The sequence below is a fragment of the Rousettus aegyptiacus genome, unplaced genomic scaffold (assembly GCF_014176215.1).
Source record: "Rousettus aegyptiacus isolate mRouAeg1 unplaced genomic scaffold, mRouAeg1.p scaffold_m13_p_10, whole genome shotgun sequence".
In the NCBI taxonomy this organism is placed as follows: Eukaryota; Metazoa; Chordata; class Mammalia; order Chiroptera; family Pteropodidae; genus Rousettus; species Rousettus aegyptiacus.
This window is the reverse complement of record NW_023416285.1, coordinates 23,033,065-23,048,985: the sequence shown is the minus strand read 5'-3', so window position 1 is coordinate 23,048,985 and position 15,921 is coordinate 23,033,065. Positions and strand designations below refer to the sequence as shown.

Here is a 15,921-nt window from a genome sequence, read left to right as displayed (position 1 = left end):
ATTTTGTGCTAAATATACTATAGGACAAACCATGAATACTATAAGAAACAGAAAGGAGATGTCAGGATAATGTGGGATAGTATGGGTCAGTTTTATCAGAGAGAAGGTTTCCAAGAATAGGAAGAAGTTGCATAGGCAGAATGATGATAGACTTTATAAAGGAAGAAAGGTATTTTAAAAGCATAAAGTCAGTACACTGACAAAGAAAGGGAAAAATATTACTTTAATCAGCTAAACAGACATATCCAATTAATTTTAAGGTAGTAAGAGATAAAGTTAGATGAATACAATGAGATAAAATGCCCTGAGCCCAAAGCAAAGACTAGTAGGCAATATTAAATGGACTGCTGAACAAAGCAATGTTTTAGAAAATTAATTTGACAGTAGTATGCAAGATGCAGTAGAAAGTGAATTGACATTTTTTCCCTTTCTTCTATCAGACTCCTTCTAACTCCACTCTACTTATCCAACTTTATTTCTATTTCCAATGTAGACATACCACTTCAACAATCAAGGCAGAGCCTATATTATATTGCTCCCTCTTTTATGTGCTGTTTGTGTCACAATTTCTGTAGTTTTAAAATCCTACTCATCCTTCAAGGTTTAGCACAGGCACTACCACCCTCAGAAAGACTTCTCCAATTACTCTAGCCTTGTGATTCTCAAAAGGATAGCACCGACATCATCACCCATATACCCCAAAAGCAGTGCTGGAGGTTTGAGGGACTAGGTGAAGTTTCAGTTGTTGGAATGACCAAGGAGTGTTATAGGTATTCAGCGGGCAGGGATCAGAGATGGTAAACATCATACAATGTATGATACAGACCCACACAATGAAGGATTGCTATTGCAGTAGTTCATAATGATCTTGCCATTGTTCAAATAAGTATCTACCAAGCATTTACACCTAAGAGGTACCACCAGAGATAGAAAGATGAATAACAAACAAATCTTTTTTTACGAGGTCTTAAACTTACATTCTGAGAAAAGAATAAGTAAATGAACATTATGAATGAAGAATATAATAAATACAATTTTATATAAATAAAATTTTAAATTGGATTCAATGTATCGACGAGAGTATTTATCAAAGATTCTACTTACAATGTGCTAGCTACAATAGTTAGAAGTGATTTTAATTGTTTTGTTGTTTGGTTGACTGATTGAGGCCTGAACTCAAGAGTGAGTTCTGAGATGCCAGAACTTTCTCAATATAGTACAGAGAAGAAATCCAAAAACTTAGAAGATGTGACATTAAAATATTAAACCATGCCCCAACTTCCAAGAGGGCCCAAAGATTCTTTCCACTAAGATATTTAATTAAATATAGACCTCCTTGATGTAGTAGCTGTTCTGATTAAGCTAGAGATGCAGGTGAGAGATTAGCCCCTGAAATAGGCTTCCTGATTTTAAAGGGATACCAGGATCTCAAGCTGACAAAGGAAAACAGCAGCATTTAACCACTGCTATCATGATCATGGGTTTATTTATTTATTTATTTATTTATTTATATATGTTTGTGTATATATATACACACACATACATAATACATACATACACACACACATACATACATATATATCTCCACAACCTAAAACCTTTTGTATCCATGGACTTGTATTACATGCTTTTTTAAATGAGACCTTTATTTTATCAATCTTGCTCCACTCATTCTCCCTGGTAATCAATATTGACAGGCTGATGATGTACAGCCTTTCACATCTTGCTCTACATTTATAAAAATCACACACAAACTTATATACACATGTATAGTTTTTGTTATTTTTTCATAAGAGATCATATTAATAGCATTTTGCTCTTCTCAATTATATACATACATGTGTGAACTAATAATAATCTTTTTAACAGTTGCATAACATTTCATAATTGTAAAATACAATTTATTAAACTATCTCCTTGCTAATGGGCACGTGGGTTGAGTTCAGGTTTTTGTTTTATGTTATTAAGATGTTTATGGAATTTATTCCCAGGAATAGAATTGCTGGATTGAAGGTATATGTATTTTACATTTAAATACATGCTTTATATTCCTAAAATTCACATTTTCAAAAGTAGAGTGTATCCTTCAAATCTATTTTCATAGGCCCATCAGCCAACAATAAGTATATCATTCTTTTAATTCCAAATGACTACTGGGCTTACGCATATTTTCCTAGGCTTATTGGCCATTTTAACTTCTAGTTTTCTGAGTTACCTAATTACACTCTTTGAGTATTTTTCTCTCGGGTTCTTTGTCTTTTCCTTATCACTATCTAGCAGCTTTTTATATATTATAGATATTAACTCTTTATCTGTCTTATTTTGCATATTTGTTTCTAATCTATTTTCCAAATGGAGAGCAACTAGGGCTGGTACCTTTAAAAGCATTTTAAAATTAAAGTTTGACATACAATAGAAAAGTGTACAAATCATAAGTGGAGAGCTCAACGAATTATCACAATATGAACACCACCCAGGTTATGGAAAGGACTCAAGAGGTCTTCCTCATCCCTCATGTCAAAAGGTAGCCAGCCACCTTTAGCATAAAGATGACTGAACTGCCTTTGAACTTCATGAAATGTATTTTTTCATCAGTTTTAAAATTAATCTATGTTGTTGAATATAGCAGTCGATGGTTGGTTTTTATGGTTATATAGTGTTCTACTGTACAAATATCTGACAAGCAAAATCCATCCTATTGCTGATAGACATCTGAGTTGTTTCTAGTTTTAGACTTTTGCAAATAATGTTATGAACGTAGTATATGTCATCTGGTATACATGTGGACATTTATATGTATTCCTGTTGCATATATTTATCCAGAAACGAAACCGCTAGATCATAAAGTATATGTATGTTCACCTTTGTTGTTACTCATTTACACTTCTACAAGCAGCATATGAGAATTACAGTTACTCCACATGTGGCCAACACTAGTATTGTCAGTCTTTAATATTAGTCATGCTGATGCGTATGCAGTAACATCTCATGTGGTTTTACTTCACATTTTTTCTGATCACTAATGTGGTTGAATGACTTTTTGTTGATATAATAGCTTGGCTTGTTATACCACCCATGTTAGAAAGTGGTTTACAAAAACATTTCCCAGCGTTAATGATTTCTCGGACCAAATGCTTTCTTTATAAAAATACGTAGCAAGCTTACGCATGAATACCTTTCTTTTGTCCTATCGACTTTTGCCAAACAATATAAAATTGTTTTTGCTCAAAAATTTACCCAGCTCTGATGAGAATTTAGGAGTGTTTATAAAAGATGAATACATATTTAAAATCATTATATTCTTAAATTATCAAAATGGTCTTCACTGACCACTCTATATAAGTTAGATCCCTCATTCATTCTCTATCCCCTTGGCTCTCTTAATTGTTTTCACAGTACCTACCACTTGGCATATTAGACATTTATTCACTTATTGTCTTTCTTCTGACTACAAAGTAAGTTCCAACAATTATAGGACTGATAATAAAAGTATACATTTATAGTGTATGTTTTTAAATTATAAAATAAAGTTAATAACCTAATATTAATAAAGATATTAGAAAACATAATGAGGTATATAATTCTTTTCAGTATATTTTTAACTTAAGGAGAAAAATCACAATATATTACTCTAAGAACTTCTTTTTTCTATTTCATTCTTTAGGCATAAAATTTTTATAACTTTAAAATCTAATGGCTAAATAGCAGATGTCTTTTCGGACTGACGCTTTCTTCAAACTAATTATCAAATTATATTCTGTACTTCTCTTGTAATGACTTTGCTTTACTTAAAACTTGAGACACAAAAGTTCACCCACTATTTAAAATACATGTGTTAACTAAGAATACATTTCAGAATGTATTTAAGGAATCCACATGCAATTTCTGTGTTAACGCTGCTAAAAACGTTAGTTTGTGAATTTAAAAGATGACGCCATTCAATAGTACAAGAGCAACACTGAAATGTCATTAAGGCTATGAGCTCAGCAGTGTGGCTTCACTCAACAACTCATATTCCAGCTATTCAGTTTTGAAGACAACAGTATTTGTTTTATAAGTAATCAATTTTAATGACTCTATTCCTATAGTTTTAAGTGTGCAATATACATTACATAAACACATCAAGAATTTTACTATATTAACCCAGCAGCACTTCACCTCCCCACGTTATCCCTCAACTATAAAAAGAATGAGTTACAACACATGATTTAGAAGAATCCTTTAGAATTTGGTAGCTTTTGTAAAAGAAAGCTGACAAATATAATAAACATAAAACACAAAACATCCAATGTTGAATGGTGATCTCCCATACCCGACTTGGCTTTAGATATTGAGTATTTTACTTTTATGGAAAGGAACTTTTGAAGTTTTGTCAATGCTTATAGTATGTACAATTAGTCCTAATCAAAATCTTCATGAAATCTAAAAGGCTGGTATTAAAAATAGTTATTTTTTTCTTTAATATTCTAAAATATGCCAGTTGGATTAGCCTTCAGATTTTGAGGGAATGAAAGAGTATCCAAGAATATGTTTTAACACGTTTAGGATGTTTATTTACAGTACAACAGAAATACCTTTGACTTTTAGATATTCCAGCATACTTTTAAAACTTTGTCAAATTAAGTCTTTTATCAGAACATTTTATTTTAAAAATTTGAAAACATAATTCCACTAAAATTTAAATTTCACTAACATTTAAAAATATATAATAGTAGAAAATATCAGTTTATTTTCCCAGAGCAGAAAAAAAAATTGAGATTTAATTTTAACTTTAACTATAGAAATATATCAGATATTGTGGCTCTCCTCTCCAATCTCATAAAAGTAAACATTATTAAGGCAAAAAAATCCTGTATTTGTGTAAATTCAATAAATATTTGTGCTAAATGCAGAAAGAACTCAAAGATGAGAAAGCAGTAAAATCCATCAGAGCAAGGATCACTAGATCCCTAACAACGTGTATCATGTACAGCATTTAAATATTTACTGAACTTAAATCACAGAATAAATGAATAAATTAATGGCACAGACTTTGATTTGGAAGATCTTAAAATCTAGCAGAAGGGGGTCTTGAATGAAACCCTTACTGAATTATCAAGGAATAAATACATGCTTTATTTGGGAAAGGATGAGGTTCTTGAGTTGGATTTGGAGGCATCGTGCAAAAATATTTGGCAAGAGTAAAGAATGACTTTGTGAGGGAAGATGCTATTGGTAGGGGAACCAGTCAGAAAACTCTTCAAGGCGAGAGGCATAATTTAACCTTGGCTAGAAGCAAAGAGATCTGATAGGAAGATGGATGTTAAAAGATATTACAGGAACAGACCTTAGAGAATATCTGTGGCAAACAGACAGGAAGGATTCAAAACTGACAGCATTTTCGAACCTGGGTGACAGGAAGAAGAATGTTAACATTACCAAAAGAAAGTAAGAAGGGTAGTTTCAGAAGGATTGAGTGTAGCTTTAGACCAATTTAGGTTTAATTATGTATCTAGCAACTAAAGAGCTAAAAATAGGGGTCTAGAGCCACATCTAGCTTATAGTTAAAAATGAATCTATTTTAAGAAATCAGAAATTTAAAGTGTGGAAGGATGAATCCTAGGCTCTTAGGAATGGTCGGTCACCTTTTATCTTTGCATTTTTTCAACTAATTACCACAAACATATTGCATCAGAATTTCTTTGAAATGAAAAAAAAAAAAGCTTAGAATACAGTCTGAAATCTGAATTAGCACAATATTAAATTGCTTTGTTTAAAATAATTAGGAACTATTTGATTTAATCAGTATATAAAAATTAAAAATAAGTATTGAATTTAAATTTACCTGGAAAAAAGCTACATGGTAGATTGAAAACTCAGCAGTCGAGAACTCTGATACACAATGAAAATTGAAGTATGCTTTCATTGTAAAAGCCACTAATATAGGGATTTTATTTCTTTGTGTACTCTAAAACCACAGTGATATATACTTATATAATAAGATCAAGGTGGAAAAATGGGGTAAATTTTAACCTTTAAACCAAATTATGTCTCCTTGCTATCTAATCATATAGCATCCCAAATTACTTGTTCAGATAACTCAATAATCTCATTGAAATTACTTATTTAATGTCTGCCTTCTCCTCTAGGCTAGAAACTCTACAAAGGTTATAGACTATGGCTTTCAAGGCACTTACAATACAGGAACTGACATTCAATTTATAGCACAGTAAAGATATACGTGGGCATGAATAGGATCCTAAGATAGCTGTAGAACTCAAAGATATGTTGGAACTCTTTGTTAGATGAAACCTATGGCCCGTTAAATGAAAAAGTCAGTACAGGCATCCCCCACTTTCAAAAGTTCATGATATACCACTTCACTCTTATGAAAGACTTACATTAGAACCTATTTTTAACTGAAAGGAATCTAAAGAGGATTTGCACTTTTACAAAAAAAGACAAAAATTGAAAATAGCTTTGAGTATTTGCTTGGCAGCAACCCATTATAGAGGCAGTAGCACTTGGAGTGGCTCCTTCCCCAGAAACTACAGTCAGCATCTCAGCTCAAGCTGCCAGAGCTTTGAATTGTGTCTGTGAGCATCTGTGCTTTATCTTGATTTATTTACGCATTCCTGCTTTTATCATATGATAGTATTATTTTAGGGTTTTTTTTTTTTTTTGGTATAATTTGGTAGTAATTTTTTGGGTCTGAAAATACTAATTTTTTTTCCCATACAAATGAATAGTGAACAGTATTTTTGCTTTACTCTATTTCAGCTTCTGAAAGGTTTCATAGGAATGCTTTAATTTCAGATAGTGGAGGAAACCAGTAACTGTAAAAATTATATTTACATATCATTAAAGATTTTATTTTAACTTAAACACATAAATGGACATTCATTCACAAATCTTCTCATGCAGAGTTAATGCCCAATATCTGACATGGGCCTCCTACAGAGTGTGGGTCCTCTTTCTTGTATATGCCATGCCCACAATAATCTATCATCTATGATTTCCACTTACGGTTTCTATGCATGGAGAAAGAACTTAAAAGCACTTCTGAAAGAACATGAATACAGAATCCATTAGATCACGGTGGTCTGTCCACCGTGAGATAAAAAAAACTTGTGCCAGATGTAAATTAATGCACTGCTTCTTTCAAGAAAAAAGTCTTACCGTGAAAAAAATGTCAGCTGAACTAAACAGTGTGCTCAGTGATGTAGTTAATTTGCATTCTGGTGTGAGCTCCTTATTTCTTTAAGAACTGCTAACGGTCTAATGATCAGTTAGCTGGCCCATGGATTTTGACGCTGAGAGGTGCTGTTTTAGACTTTGATGATTTCCCCCTACCCACCTACATCTTTTACAGTTATTCATCTTTTTTCCAATTTGAGAGCAAATTTGTTAATAACTCATTTATATTGAGATGTCCCAAAGTATTCAACTTAATTTTCAAAGAAATAACCCTCTTTTCTTTAAACTCTCATTAATTTACATGTTTACTAATTATAATTACTATACTAAGTTTTATCATTACTAAAACAAGCATGCCTGTTAAAAACAGGTTTCTGAATAAACGAAACTTTTGGTAAGTACCCAACTCAACAGGTAAGCACAGAGGTGCATGTCTACTACAGAGCAGCCCACATAGTCATGAGCATTCAATTGGCCCTTGGGGTCAGTAAGAACATTTTAAAGAGGAAGAGAGTATATTCAGTTAAAGCTACAAGTGAGTTCAGAGGGAGTTGGTTGAGGGTGTTTCTGCTATTAATTTCCCACATTATCATGTATTAAGGGTAGCCTAAGTGGTAGAGCAGAAAGAGCCTGAGCCAACAGTTAAATCACTCACCAGTTCACTCTATAATTTGGGCAAATCACTTCACTTTCTTGATCTTTAGTTTACTCTTCAGTAAAATGGGATTTAAGAGTGTAACATGTGCAAGTATTGACTAAAGATCTGGATTTGCGACAGCACCTACTATTTTCTAAGAGCCTAAATGTACAAGATAATATGTGAAATACTATACATTGAGGCATTTCGTTGTAACAAAAACTCTGGCAAACAGGGGTCATCCCACCTCCACATATAGATAAGGACAATGAAGTGAAATGAGGTTACATATATCTGGTGAGTAAGCAGAGTTCTATTTGAATCCAGGACTGACTCTAAAGACAATGTAGTTTCAAGTACACCACACTGCTTCCTGCTTTCAAAATGTTCTCATTTGCAACTCACAACTACCTTGTGAGGAGGAAGGATAGGTATTACCCCTACTGTCTGAATCAGGAAGCATATTCAGAGTATAGTTGATTTGTAGAAGGATAGATATCTAGGAGAAAGTAGTAGAGCAGATTTAAATTCTTTACCAATAAGATCTGACCAAACTTAAAACAAATAAGGCACTATAAAAAGAGAAAAAAAAACAGAGTAGTTAAGGAACATTATTCCTAATAAAACACTGTTAAGTTTATCATGATTGCAATTAAACATCAAAACAGCATTTATTCACCAAGTACAAGTGCCTCACAGACTTCTCCCTGTTTGACTCCCTCCCTGTTTTTGATACTATTTCTTACAGAGCACAGTGCTGACCCACATGAAGAACCTTTTCATCCCTAAACCGCCTGTTGGTACTAATGTCTGTAGCAGAGCAAGCAATAGTTTAAAAACCAGCTAAATTATTATTTTATGGCCTTTTTATCCCCAAATTCATCTATAAAAGTTATCACAGCATAATTATAACAAAATATTTATTTTTAAAAAAAAGCCCTTGGACTTGATTCCAGGTAAAAAAAGAAAAATTTCCTTGCCACCCACTCCTTAGATTTTGTACATATCTGCGGCGGCACAAGGATGAGAACTGTCACACCGTGAAGAGGACGGCAGACCTCTGCTAAATTCCCCAGCTGGCATGTGATGAGACACCCACTGTCTTAAGAGCCATAAAAAGTAATAGTCTGGATAATGATAATTTTGTTTTTTACTGACCTGAACCAAATCTAGTAAGTGTGTGTCTTCTATGCAGCTTTATGGTGATGAGGGAGGGGGTAATAATCAATCAATACTCTCTGGACATAAATAGAATCAAGTCAAATTGCCTGGGTTCTCTGCACACATAATGAGCCAATCAATCGCATATCAACTTGATTCTGGGGTAGAACCAATCAGATTTTATAAATTGTATATTTATATTAGACAGAACAGAATAAATTGGGTAACGAAGGTGGTAAAGGGCAATGTTGGCAATAGGAGAAAAATGTGAAGAACTCTGTTCCTCAACTGCTTGTAATTAGAAATAGCTAATCACTACAAATGTTAATTAAAACAGTTAACCATTAAAGAAATTCCCTGGTTTGTCCTAAAACTAGACTTAAAAACAAACAAAGAAACAAACAAAAAGCCTGTTTTATGCTTTAACTCTAACAAAAAGCAAAATGAGGCATACTAGTAAATCAAATGGAGATTAGTGGAGATCAGGGAGGCGAGAATTCCTTAGTGTCAACCCAGGCTTTTTAGGAGGCAGTTCACTGCAGTTCTCCCAATCTCCAGTGGGGGTAGAGCAGAAGGTGACAAATACATTTAGAAGGACAGACTGGGTCAGGCCCCTCCAAAGGACCATGCTGAAACTGTTCAGCAAGTTCAAACTCCTGTAGAGCACAGAATTAAGTAGTACTTCTTTCTGCATATCAGAAAACTCTCTCCCCAAAGGAGAATATTAAGTAGAAATGAACCAGCCGGCCACTTTCCACACTACAGCCAAAGTATCCTTCCAAAGTGCAATTCTTGACCACATCATTCTTACTTAAAGCATTTATTTAGTTAGTTAGTTCTAGAAGATAATAAAAGCCAAGGTCTTTAGTATGGGATTCAGTGATCTTAACAATCTAGTAGACCTTGCCCACCTTTCCAGCTTTACTTTCCTCTCAATCTCTCATCCTATTTCACTTTTTTTCATCATAAAAAGTTAAAACATACTGCAATAAAGGAAGCATAATGAATGTTATTGACTATTTCCCAAATAATCAATATGGAAGACGCCATGGATAACACTAATGTGAGTAAAGTTAAAATCTTTTCCTTTTCTGCATTTAACCTTGTTAACTCTCTTAGCTCTGATAGAAGTAGACATGCCAACTATGTTACTAGGCAACATTGTTCTTACTGTAAAAATGATTAATACATTTGCATCTGGACTCAGAAGAGCTATAAACAAACTAAATGCCCAATAGAAAAGCCATAGCTTTGACCTGCTTGAGTGTGATGGCTCTTGTAATGGGCATATCCCTTTTGGAGACGCTGGAAGCTAACTTTATATGATTGTAGAAGAGATACTGTCTCCTGTGAGACATGAGGTTTTTAAAGCCATGGCAGATACTGCATCTACCTGACGTGAACTTCGTCTCCTTGCACTTGAGCTTTCACTTGAAAGGATATCTCCCAGATGGTGACATGAACTGCTTATCGTGCGGATCACAGCCACTGCTGAGGAACACTTGATGGTACCCTGCTGACAAGTACGGTTCCTGTCTGATAAACAAGCCTATGGTAGTTTTGAGTCTGAATGTTTACCTGAACCTAAGAAGACCCATTCTTTTGGTCAGCAACAAGAGTATAAGAACATCTTAGAATGACAGTTCTTATATTCTACAATTTGAACCCGATCCCCTTTCTTTCGCCTGCTCTTTTAGTCCAACATACATCCCTGACAAATCTACCTAACCTCATACACAGCTTTTACTCACCTTTCTCTGTTGTTATTCTTTTTTCCTAGGGAACCTCCTCTTCCAGGTAACATGTACTACCTCCTCATAGTCCATGCCCTCAGCCATCCGCTGAGGTGAAGCTAGAGATATTTTTATAGCATAGGTAAAGAATACAAGGGAACTTTACTAGAGAAGCTAAATACACAGTTTATAGAAAAAGACAATTTATTGAGAAAAATAGGTTAAGTTGGTGGAGAGATATGGCAGTAGAATGCTGAAGTGTAAAATGTTCAGAGTATCTAGACCAATTTGGATGGTAGAAAAGAGCTGAGAAAGGTAGTATAGTAAGTATTCTTGTAGTCCTGTATTATTAGCCATGGGGAGAAGCCAGGGAGCCCTGTATCAGCATCAAAAGCAGGTGACTTGTAAGAGACAATTCAGTAGTCTGTATGTAGCTAGGGAGAGGGAGAAGGGACAGATGAAAGGATTATAATGGAGATGGCATATGCCTGGGTTCAGGAAGAGGATATTGCTGTTATAAGTCAACGCCAGTTCTATCTTCTTATCCTGATTATCCAAATTTTCCTGTCAATCTAGAATATGCAAAATGACATTAATTGTGTAGAACTTCTTTCCAGCTGGCAACAAAGGTCTCTTTAATCCCAAACTATTAGAACTGCTTCTTTATTACAAAGTAGCCAATTACCCTAACTTGTTATACTTTAGGGCCAACTCTATTATTTCTAAACTCTGATAGTTATTAACCTGAGAACTAACCAAGATGTGGCACTTAGAAAAAATGTAGTTCTTCTGTAATTGCTAGAGGTTTTAGTTTTCTTTAAGTGTATGAACTCTTGGGTTAAAACGCCCATTTGACAGCAGAGGAAACTAGTCAACACAGTAAAAGAGGAATGAAGTATATGTACAGAGAGACACTGACAAAGAAATCATATAGATCGGATGAGGGGAAGCAGCCCCAGCTCCTAACTTTCTGTTACTGATACCAGTTGCCTCCGAGACTCAGCTGTACTTCCTACCATTGGAATCTGTGACATAAAACTAATCCCTCTTCTAATAAAACATTCTTTTGGCGTAAGCTACTTTAAGTAATATTCTGTAACTTATCACCAAATAATCTGTAAAATCACAAAGAGTGGTTTAAGGGAAGGTGTCAGTGTATATAATCATTTTATTATATTGAAAGATTCTGTTAAGTGGATTTAAAGAGAAGGGAAAAGAGGGACAACCTAATTATAACTATTTTCTATTGGGGTTGTAAACTTCCCATTCATCTATTTTATCTTCAAAGGCTCTAACACAGTGTCTTGTACACATCACATTTAACAAATGTTTATTGAATGAACATATATATATAAAAAATAAGATCCACTTGGCGAAAATAGTATATCTAATTGTGGAGTTTTCAAATGTTTTCATTTCCACTTAATAAAAAATGTTCTTTATAATTCTCGTTAGCAAAATTCAATGATTAAACACACATATACATACACAAAGAAATGCTGTTTTCTATTTTCTAAATAGAATACTGAAAAACATAATTTGATTTATTCAGATTTTGTGTTAACTCACAGGACTATAATGCCTGCTTAGTGTAGTAGTCATCAAACTATTCTACCTCTCCTTGACATAGTATAGAATTGCACTTCCCACCTCCTTGAAGTCAAGTGTAATATTTTGACTTGTTTGGCCAATGAAATGGCAGTGGAAGTTAGAAGGTAAGAGCCATTAAGAGCCAATGTGCAATTCATCACATCTTTTCCCTTGCCCTAAGCACTGTGGGAGCATGTGCTGAGATGGAGCCTCTGACTACCTGAGGCTCCAAATGACTACCTAGAACAGAGTTCTCCTGTGGACTCTAACTGGATATGTACTGTGACTGAGAAATAAAACTTTGTTGTTTTAAACCACTAAACACGTTACCACAGCATAATTTATCCTACCTTTTCTCATAGAGTGAAGATACTGACTAGCTTGGGCCCTCATTTATCTTCAAAATGGTAACATTTTGTATAGTATTACATCACGGATAGAATACTTTCTTGTAGAAGTAGCCTTCATGCCCAAACTCTCAAAATCCAAATGTAGAGAGTGAATGGATTCAGATAAACTCTTGGACTAATCCCTCATTCTTTTGACTCTCACTCACTACTTGCTAGCTGAATCTCAGGAACCAAGCCCATTTGGATAAGGTGATATTCCTTGCCCTCTAAATTCTTGCCATCCCCTCAAAAATGGAAACAGTTTAAACTGTAAAAGATTCTTGATACATTATTTCGTTTGCACCCTTAAAGCTGTTCTTCTACTATCCAGTACCTCTTAGACTCTTACCATCTATTGAATGAACTGGGTGCTGTCATCACTCTAATCTTACCAATAAGGAAACTGATTGAAGGGTTTATAAACTGCTAGAAACGACCCTGCACATTAGTGGCAGAATCCCACCTTTTCTGGCTCCGAATTCCTTTCCACTATGTACGATGCTTTCTGAGGTCTCTTACCACAGATTGTGTTTATGATGAAAAGAACAGGTTAATCATATTTTCATACCTGAGACTAACTGAAGTCATTCTTTAAGGAATTCTATTTGCCTAAACATAATCTAATTCAAGATCCTGAGTATCCTAAAGTACAAAATAGTAAGAACTCCTAGAGATCATTTGGTCCAACAGGCAACTTGCAGAATGATGAAGAACTATGAAAGAATTCAGGGGAAAAGTAGCCTTTACCTTTGATATATAGTATTTTAAAATTCTGACTTTTAGATTATCTTCACTTTGGTTCTTACCAAATTGGCTAAATTCAAACTCTTTGCTTTCCAATTTTTATTAAACCTCAGTTGTATGAAATAGTTGTGAGTAACTGCCTGGATAGGCAATCCATCTATTTCTACAGATTCAGTGGTTCTCAATTTGTGTTCTCCAAACAAACTTGGAAAATATCACAAAATATATCCCCCTTTAAAAAAGTAAACATGGACATTAGCCAAGAAATTGAATTTAAAAACTATTGAAACTTGTCTCATCCAGCTAACTCAAACTTATTTTAAATGTTATAAATTGATCATATTAAGCCTTCAGAGAACTTATCTTTAGAGTTTTATTACTCTATGTTGAAAAACACTGTTGTCCAAAATGCATTACTTTCTGTAGGGATATTTTAAAGATGTTGTCAACTGCATCATACAATATCGCTTTTTACTTGGGCCCATGCGAAAAAGTTACTCCAAGCCCTCCTTACTAGAAAATGCCGTGCTTAGGCAGAAGTGGTTTGTATTTATCTTGGACTTGGAAACTCAATCTCTATCTCTATCTCTCTCTCTCCCTTCCCCTTTCCTTCCTCCCTCCATTTTTCCCTCCCTCCTTTCCCTTCTGCCCCCCTTTTTTCTGCTAGGAAGACCAGAGAAAAACCTGTGACACAGATCTACTTATACAGTACGCATTTAGTATTATCTTTTCCAGTAACTTTGTATTCTTTATTTCTTGCTAGGCCTCAATTTTCTCATTTAGTTGTATTTTAGATACTATATGGACACTAAGTTGCTTCAAATTAGTTTTAGAAACATTTATTGTACATATTAAAACCTATCTTCTTACAATTTTATACAGATTTCTCCCTACCTGCCCCACTACCTTCAAAATATCAGTGTATTCACCTTTGGTTTTCACATAGTTATAGCAAGGTTTTCACATAGTTATAGCAAGCCAATACAACATACACATTCACAATATAATCAGATTCACAAATGCTTAAAACCAGAAAAAAAGTCATTGTTTTTTATCCGGTGTTCTAATAACCAAAAAGACTTATTAAACTGTTTTCTAAACAAGAGAATGAACATTCATTGGAAACCAGTAGCTGCAGGCACTTTACTAATATATAAAGTTTCATTTTTTAAAAAGATCATTTGCATATACGTAGCAATAATTGGTATCACTGGTTGGCTGGGGGCGCAGGATTGGGCTGAGGGTGGGGGAAGAATTTGTATAGATTATCTCTTTGGTATCTTTTGAATTGTGAACGCATCAACTATTCAAATATATTTTTTAAAAAAATCAAACGAGACAATAAAGGTGGCAGTAATGCTTTACTCTTTGATACAGCAAACTTCTTCCTAAGCTTTTGATCCTCAAAGAATGCATTGCAATGCCTAAAAGAAAGTTTCATTAAGGCACGCCCGTTTCGATAGAAATAAAGTGCCCTTCTGATTTCTCCGCACTCTGAGTGAAGCAATTACTTAATATTAAAACTTAGATTATGATCGTCTGCGGTAACAATGAAAAAAAATCCGAAATGCTTTCCAGTCTGTTTTATTAATGCAACTGTACCGGGACAACCAATGATTCTGGATAGCAGGCCAGCCACAAACGCCGCGTCCAGAACTTTTCACAACTCTAGGGCGGCCCAGGCGCCTCTCCAGGGCTCTCGGCTGCGCGGCGGGGAGGCAGGACCCGGGTTCGAGCCCCGAGCGCGGAGTGGGGAGGTCCCGCCTGGCCTACCCCTCGGCACAGATGTTCCGGGACCGCCTCCCGAAGGGCGCCGCGGGACTCGGGCCGCCAAGGCCCGGCGGGAGGGTCGCGTGGGGGCGGGGAGCGGGCCGCGTCGCGTGGCCAATCCGCCGCGGCCCCCTCCCCGACGCCGCGGAGGAAGTCGCACTTACCGCGTCGGGCTCCTGAGGGGGCCGGGGATCACCAAGCAGTGGCGCCGCCGGGCGCGAAGAGGAGGGGGACCGGCGGGGGACGGGGGGCGGCGGGCCGAGGAAGGGGATGCTCGGCCCGTCGGACGCCCCCAGCCCCTTCCCGGCAGCCTCACCCCCGGCGTCCGCCGGCCCAGAACGGGCCACACCCCCTCCGTCAGGTTGCCCCAGGCCCAGGGGGTGACAAGCAGGTCAGGAAATCCCGGAAGGGGGCGAGTGGGTGAACAGAGGTCGCGGACCCGCTCGCCAGTCAGACCCCGCGCGTCGCGAGCAGCTCCCCGCCGCCAGGCCCCGCCCCCGCCGCCAGGCCCCGCCCCAGGCCCCGCCCCGCCCCAGGCCCCGCCCCCCTCGCGGGCCGCGGGCCCTGGGAGACCGCCACCGCCTCCGGGGTGGCGGTTTCTCTTCCCCCATGCGCGGCGCCCGCGGACCACCGGGGCCTGGGCAGTAGGAGGAGGAAGGGGTGCGGACTGTGGTTCGGGCAGCTCCTTGGGGGAGGGAGACGTCAGCCTGGGCGGGGCTCC

The 15,921-nt window shown here is 36.6% G+C and overlaps 1 protein-coding gene across 3 annotated transcripts in view; it reads right to left on the bottom strand.

The window, feature by feature from the left end:
- Positions 1–15,687, bottom strand: part of KLHL5 (kelch like family member 5) — a 61,362-nt gene extending 45,675 nt beyond the window's left edge. Inside the window, exon 1 of one of the 3 annotated variants that reach the window (XM_016140676.2) lies at positions 15,365–15,687. The gene's annotated coding sequence lies outside the window, so the exon portion shown is untranslated. The remainder of the gene's footprint in view (positions 1–15,364) is intronic. The other 2 variants (XM_036227616.1, XM_016140679.2) reach the window with 2 other exon arrangements.
- Between the last annotated feature and the right edge of the window lie 234 nt (positions 15,688–15,921).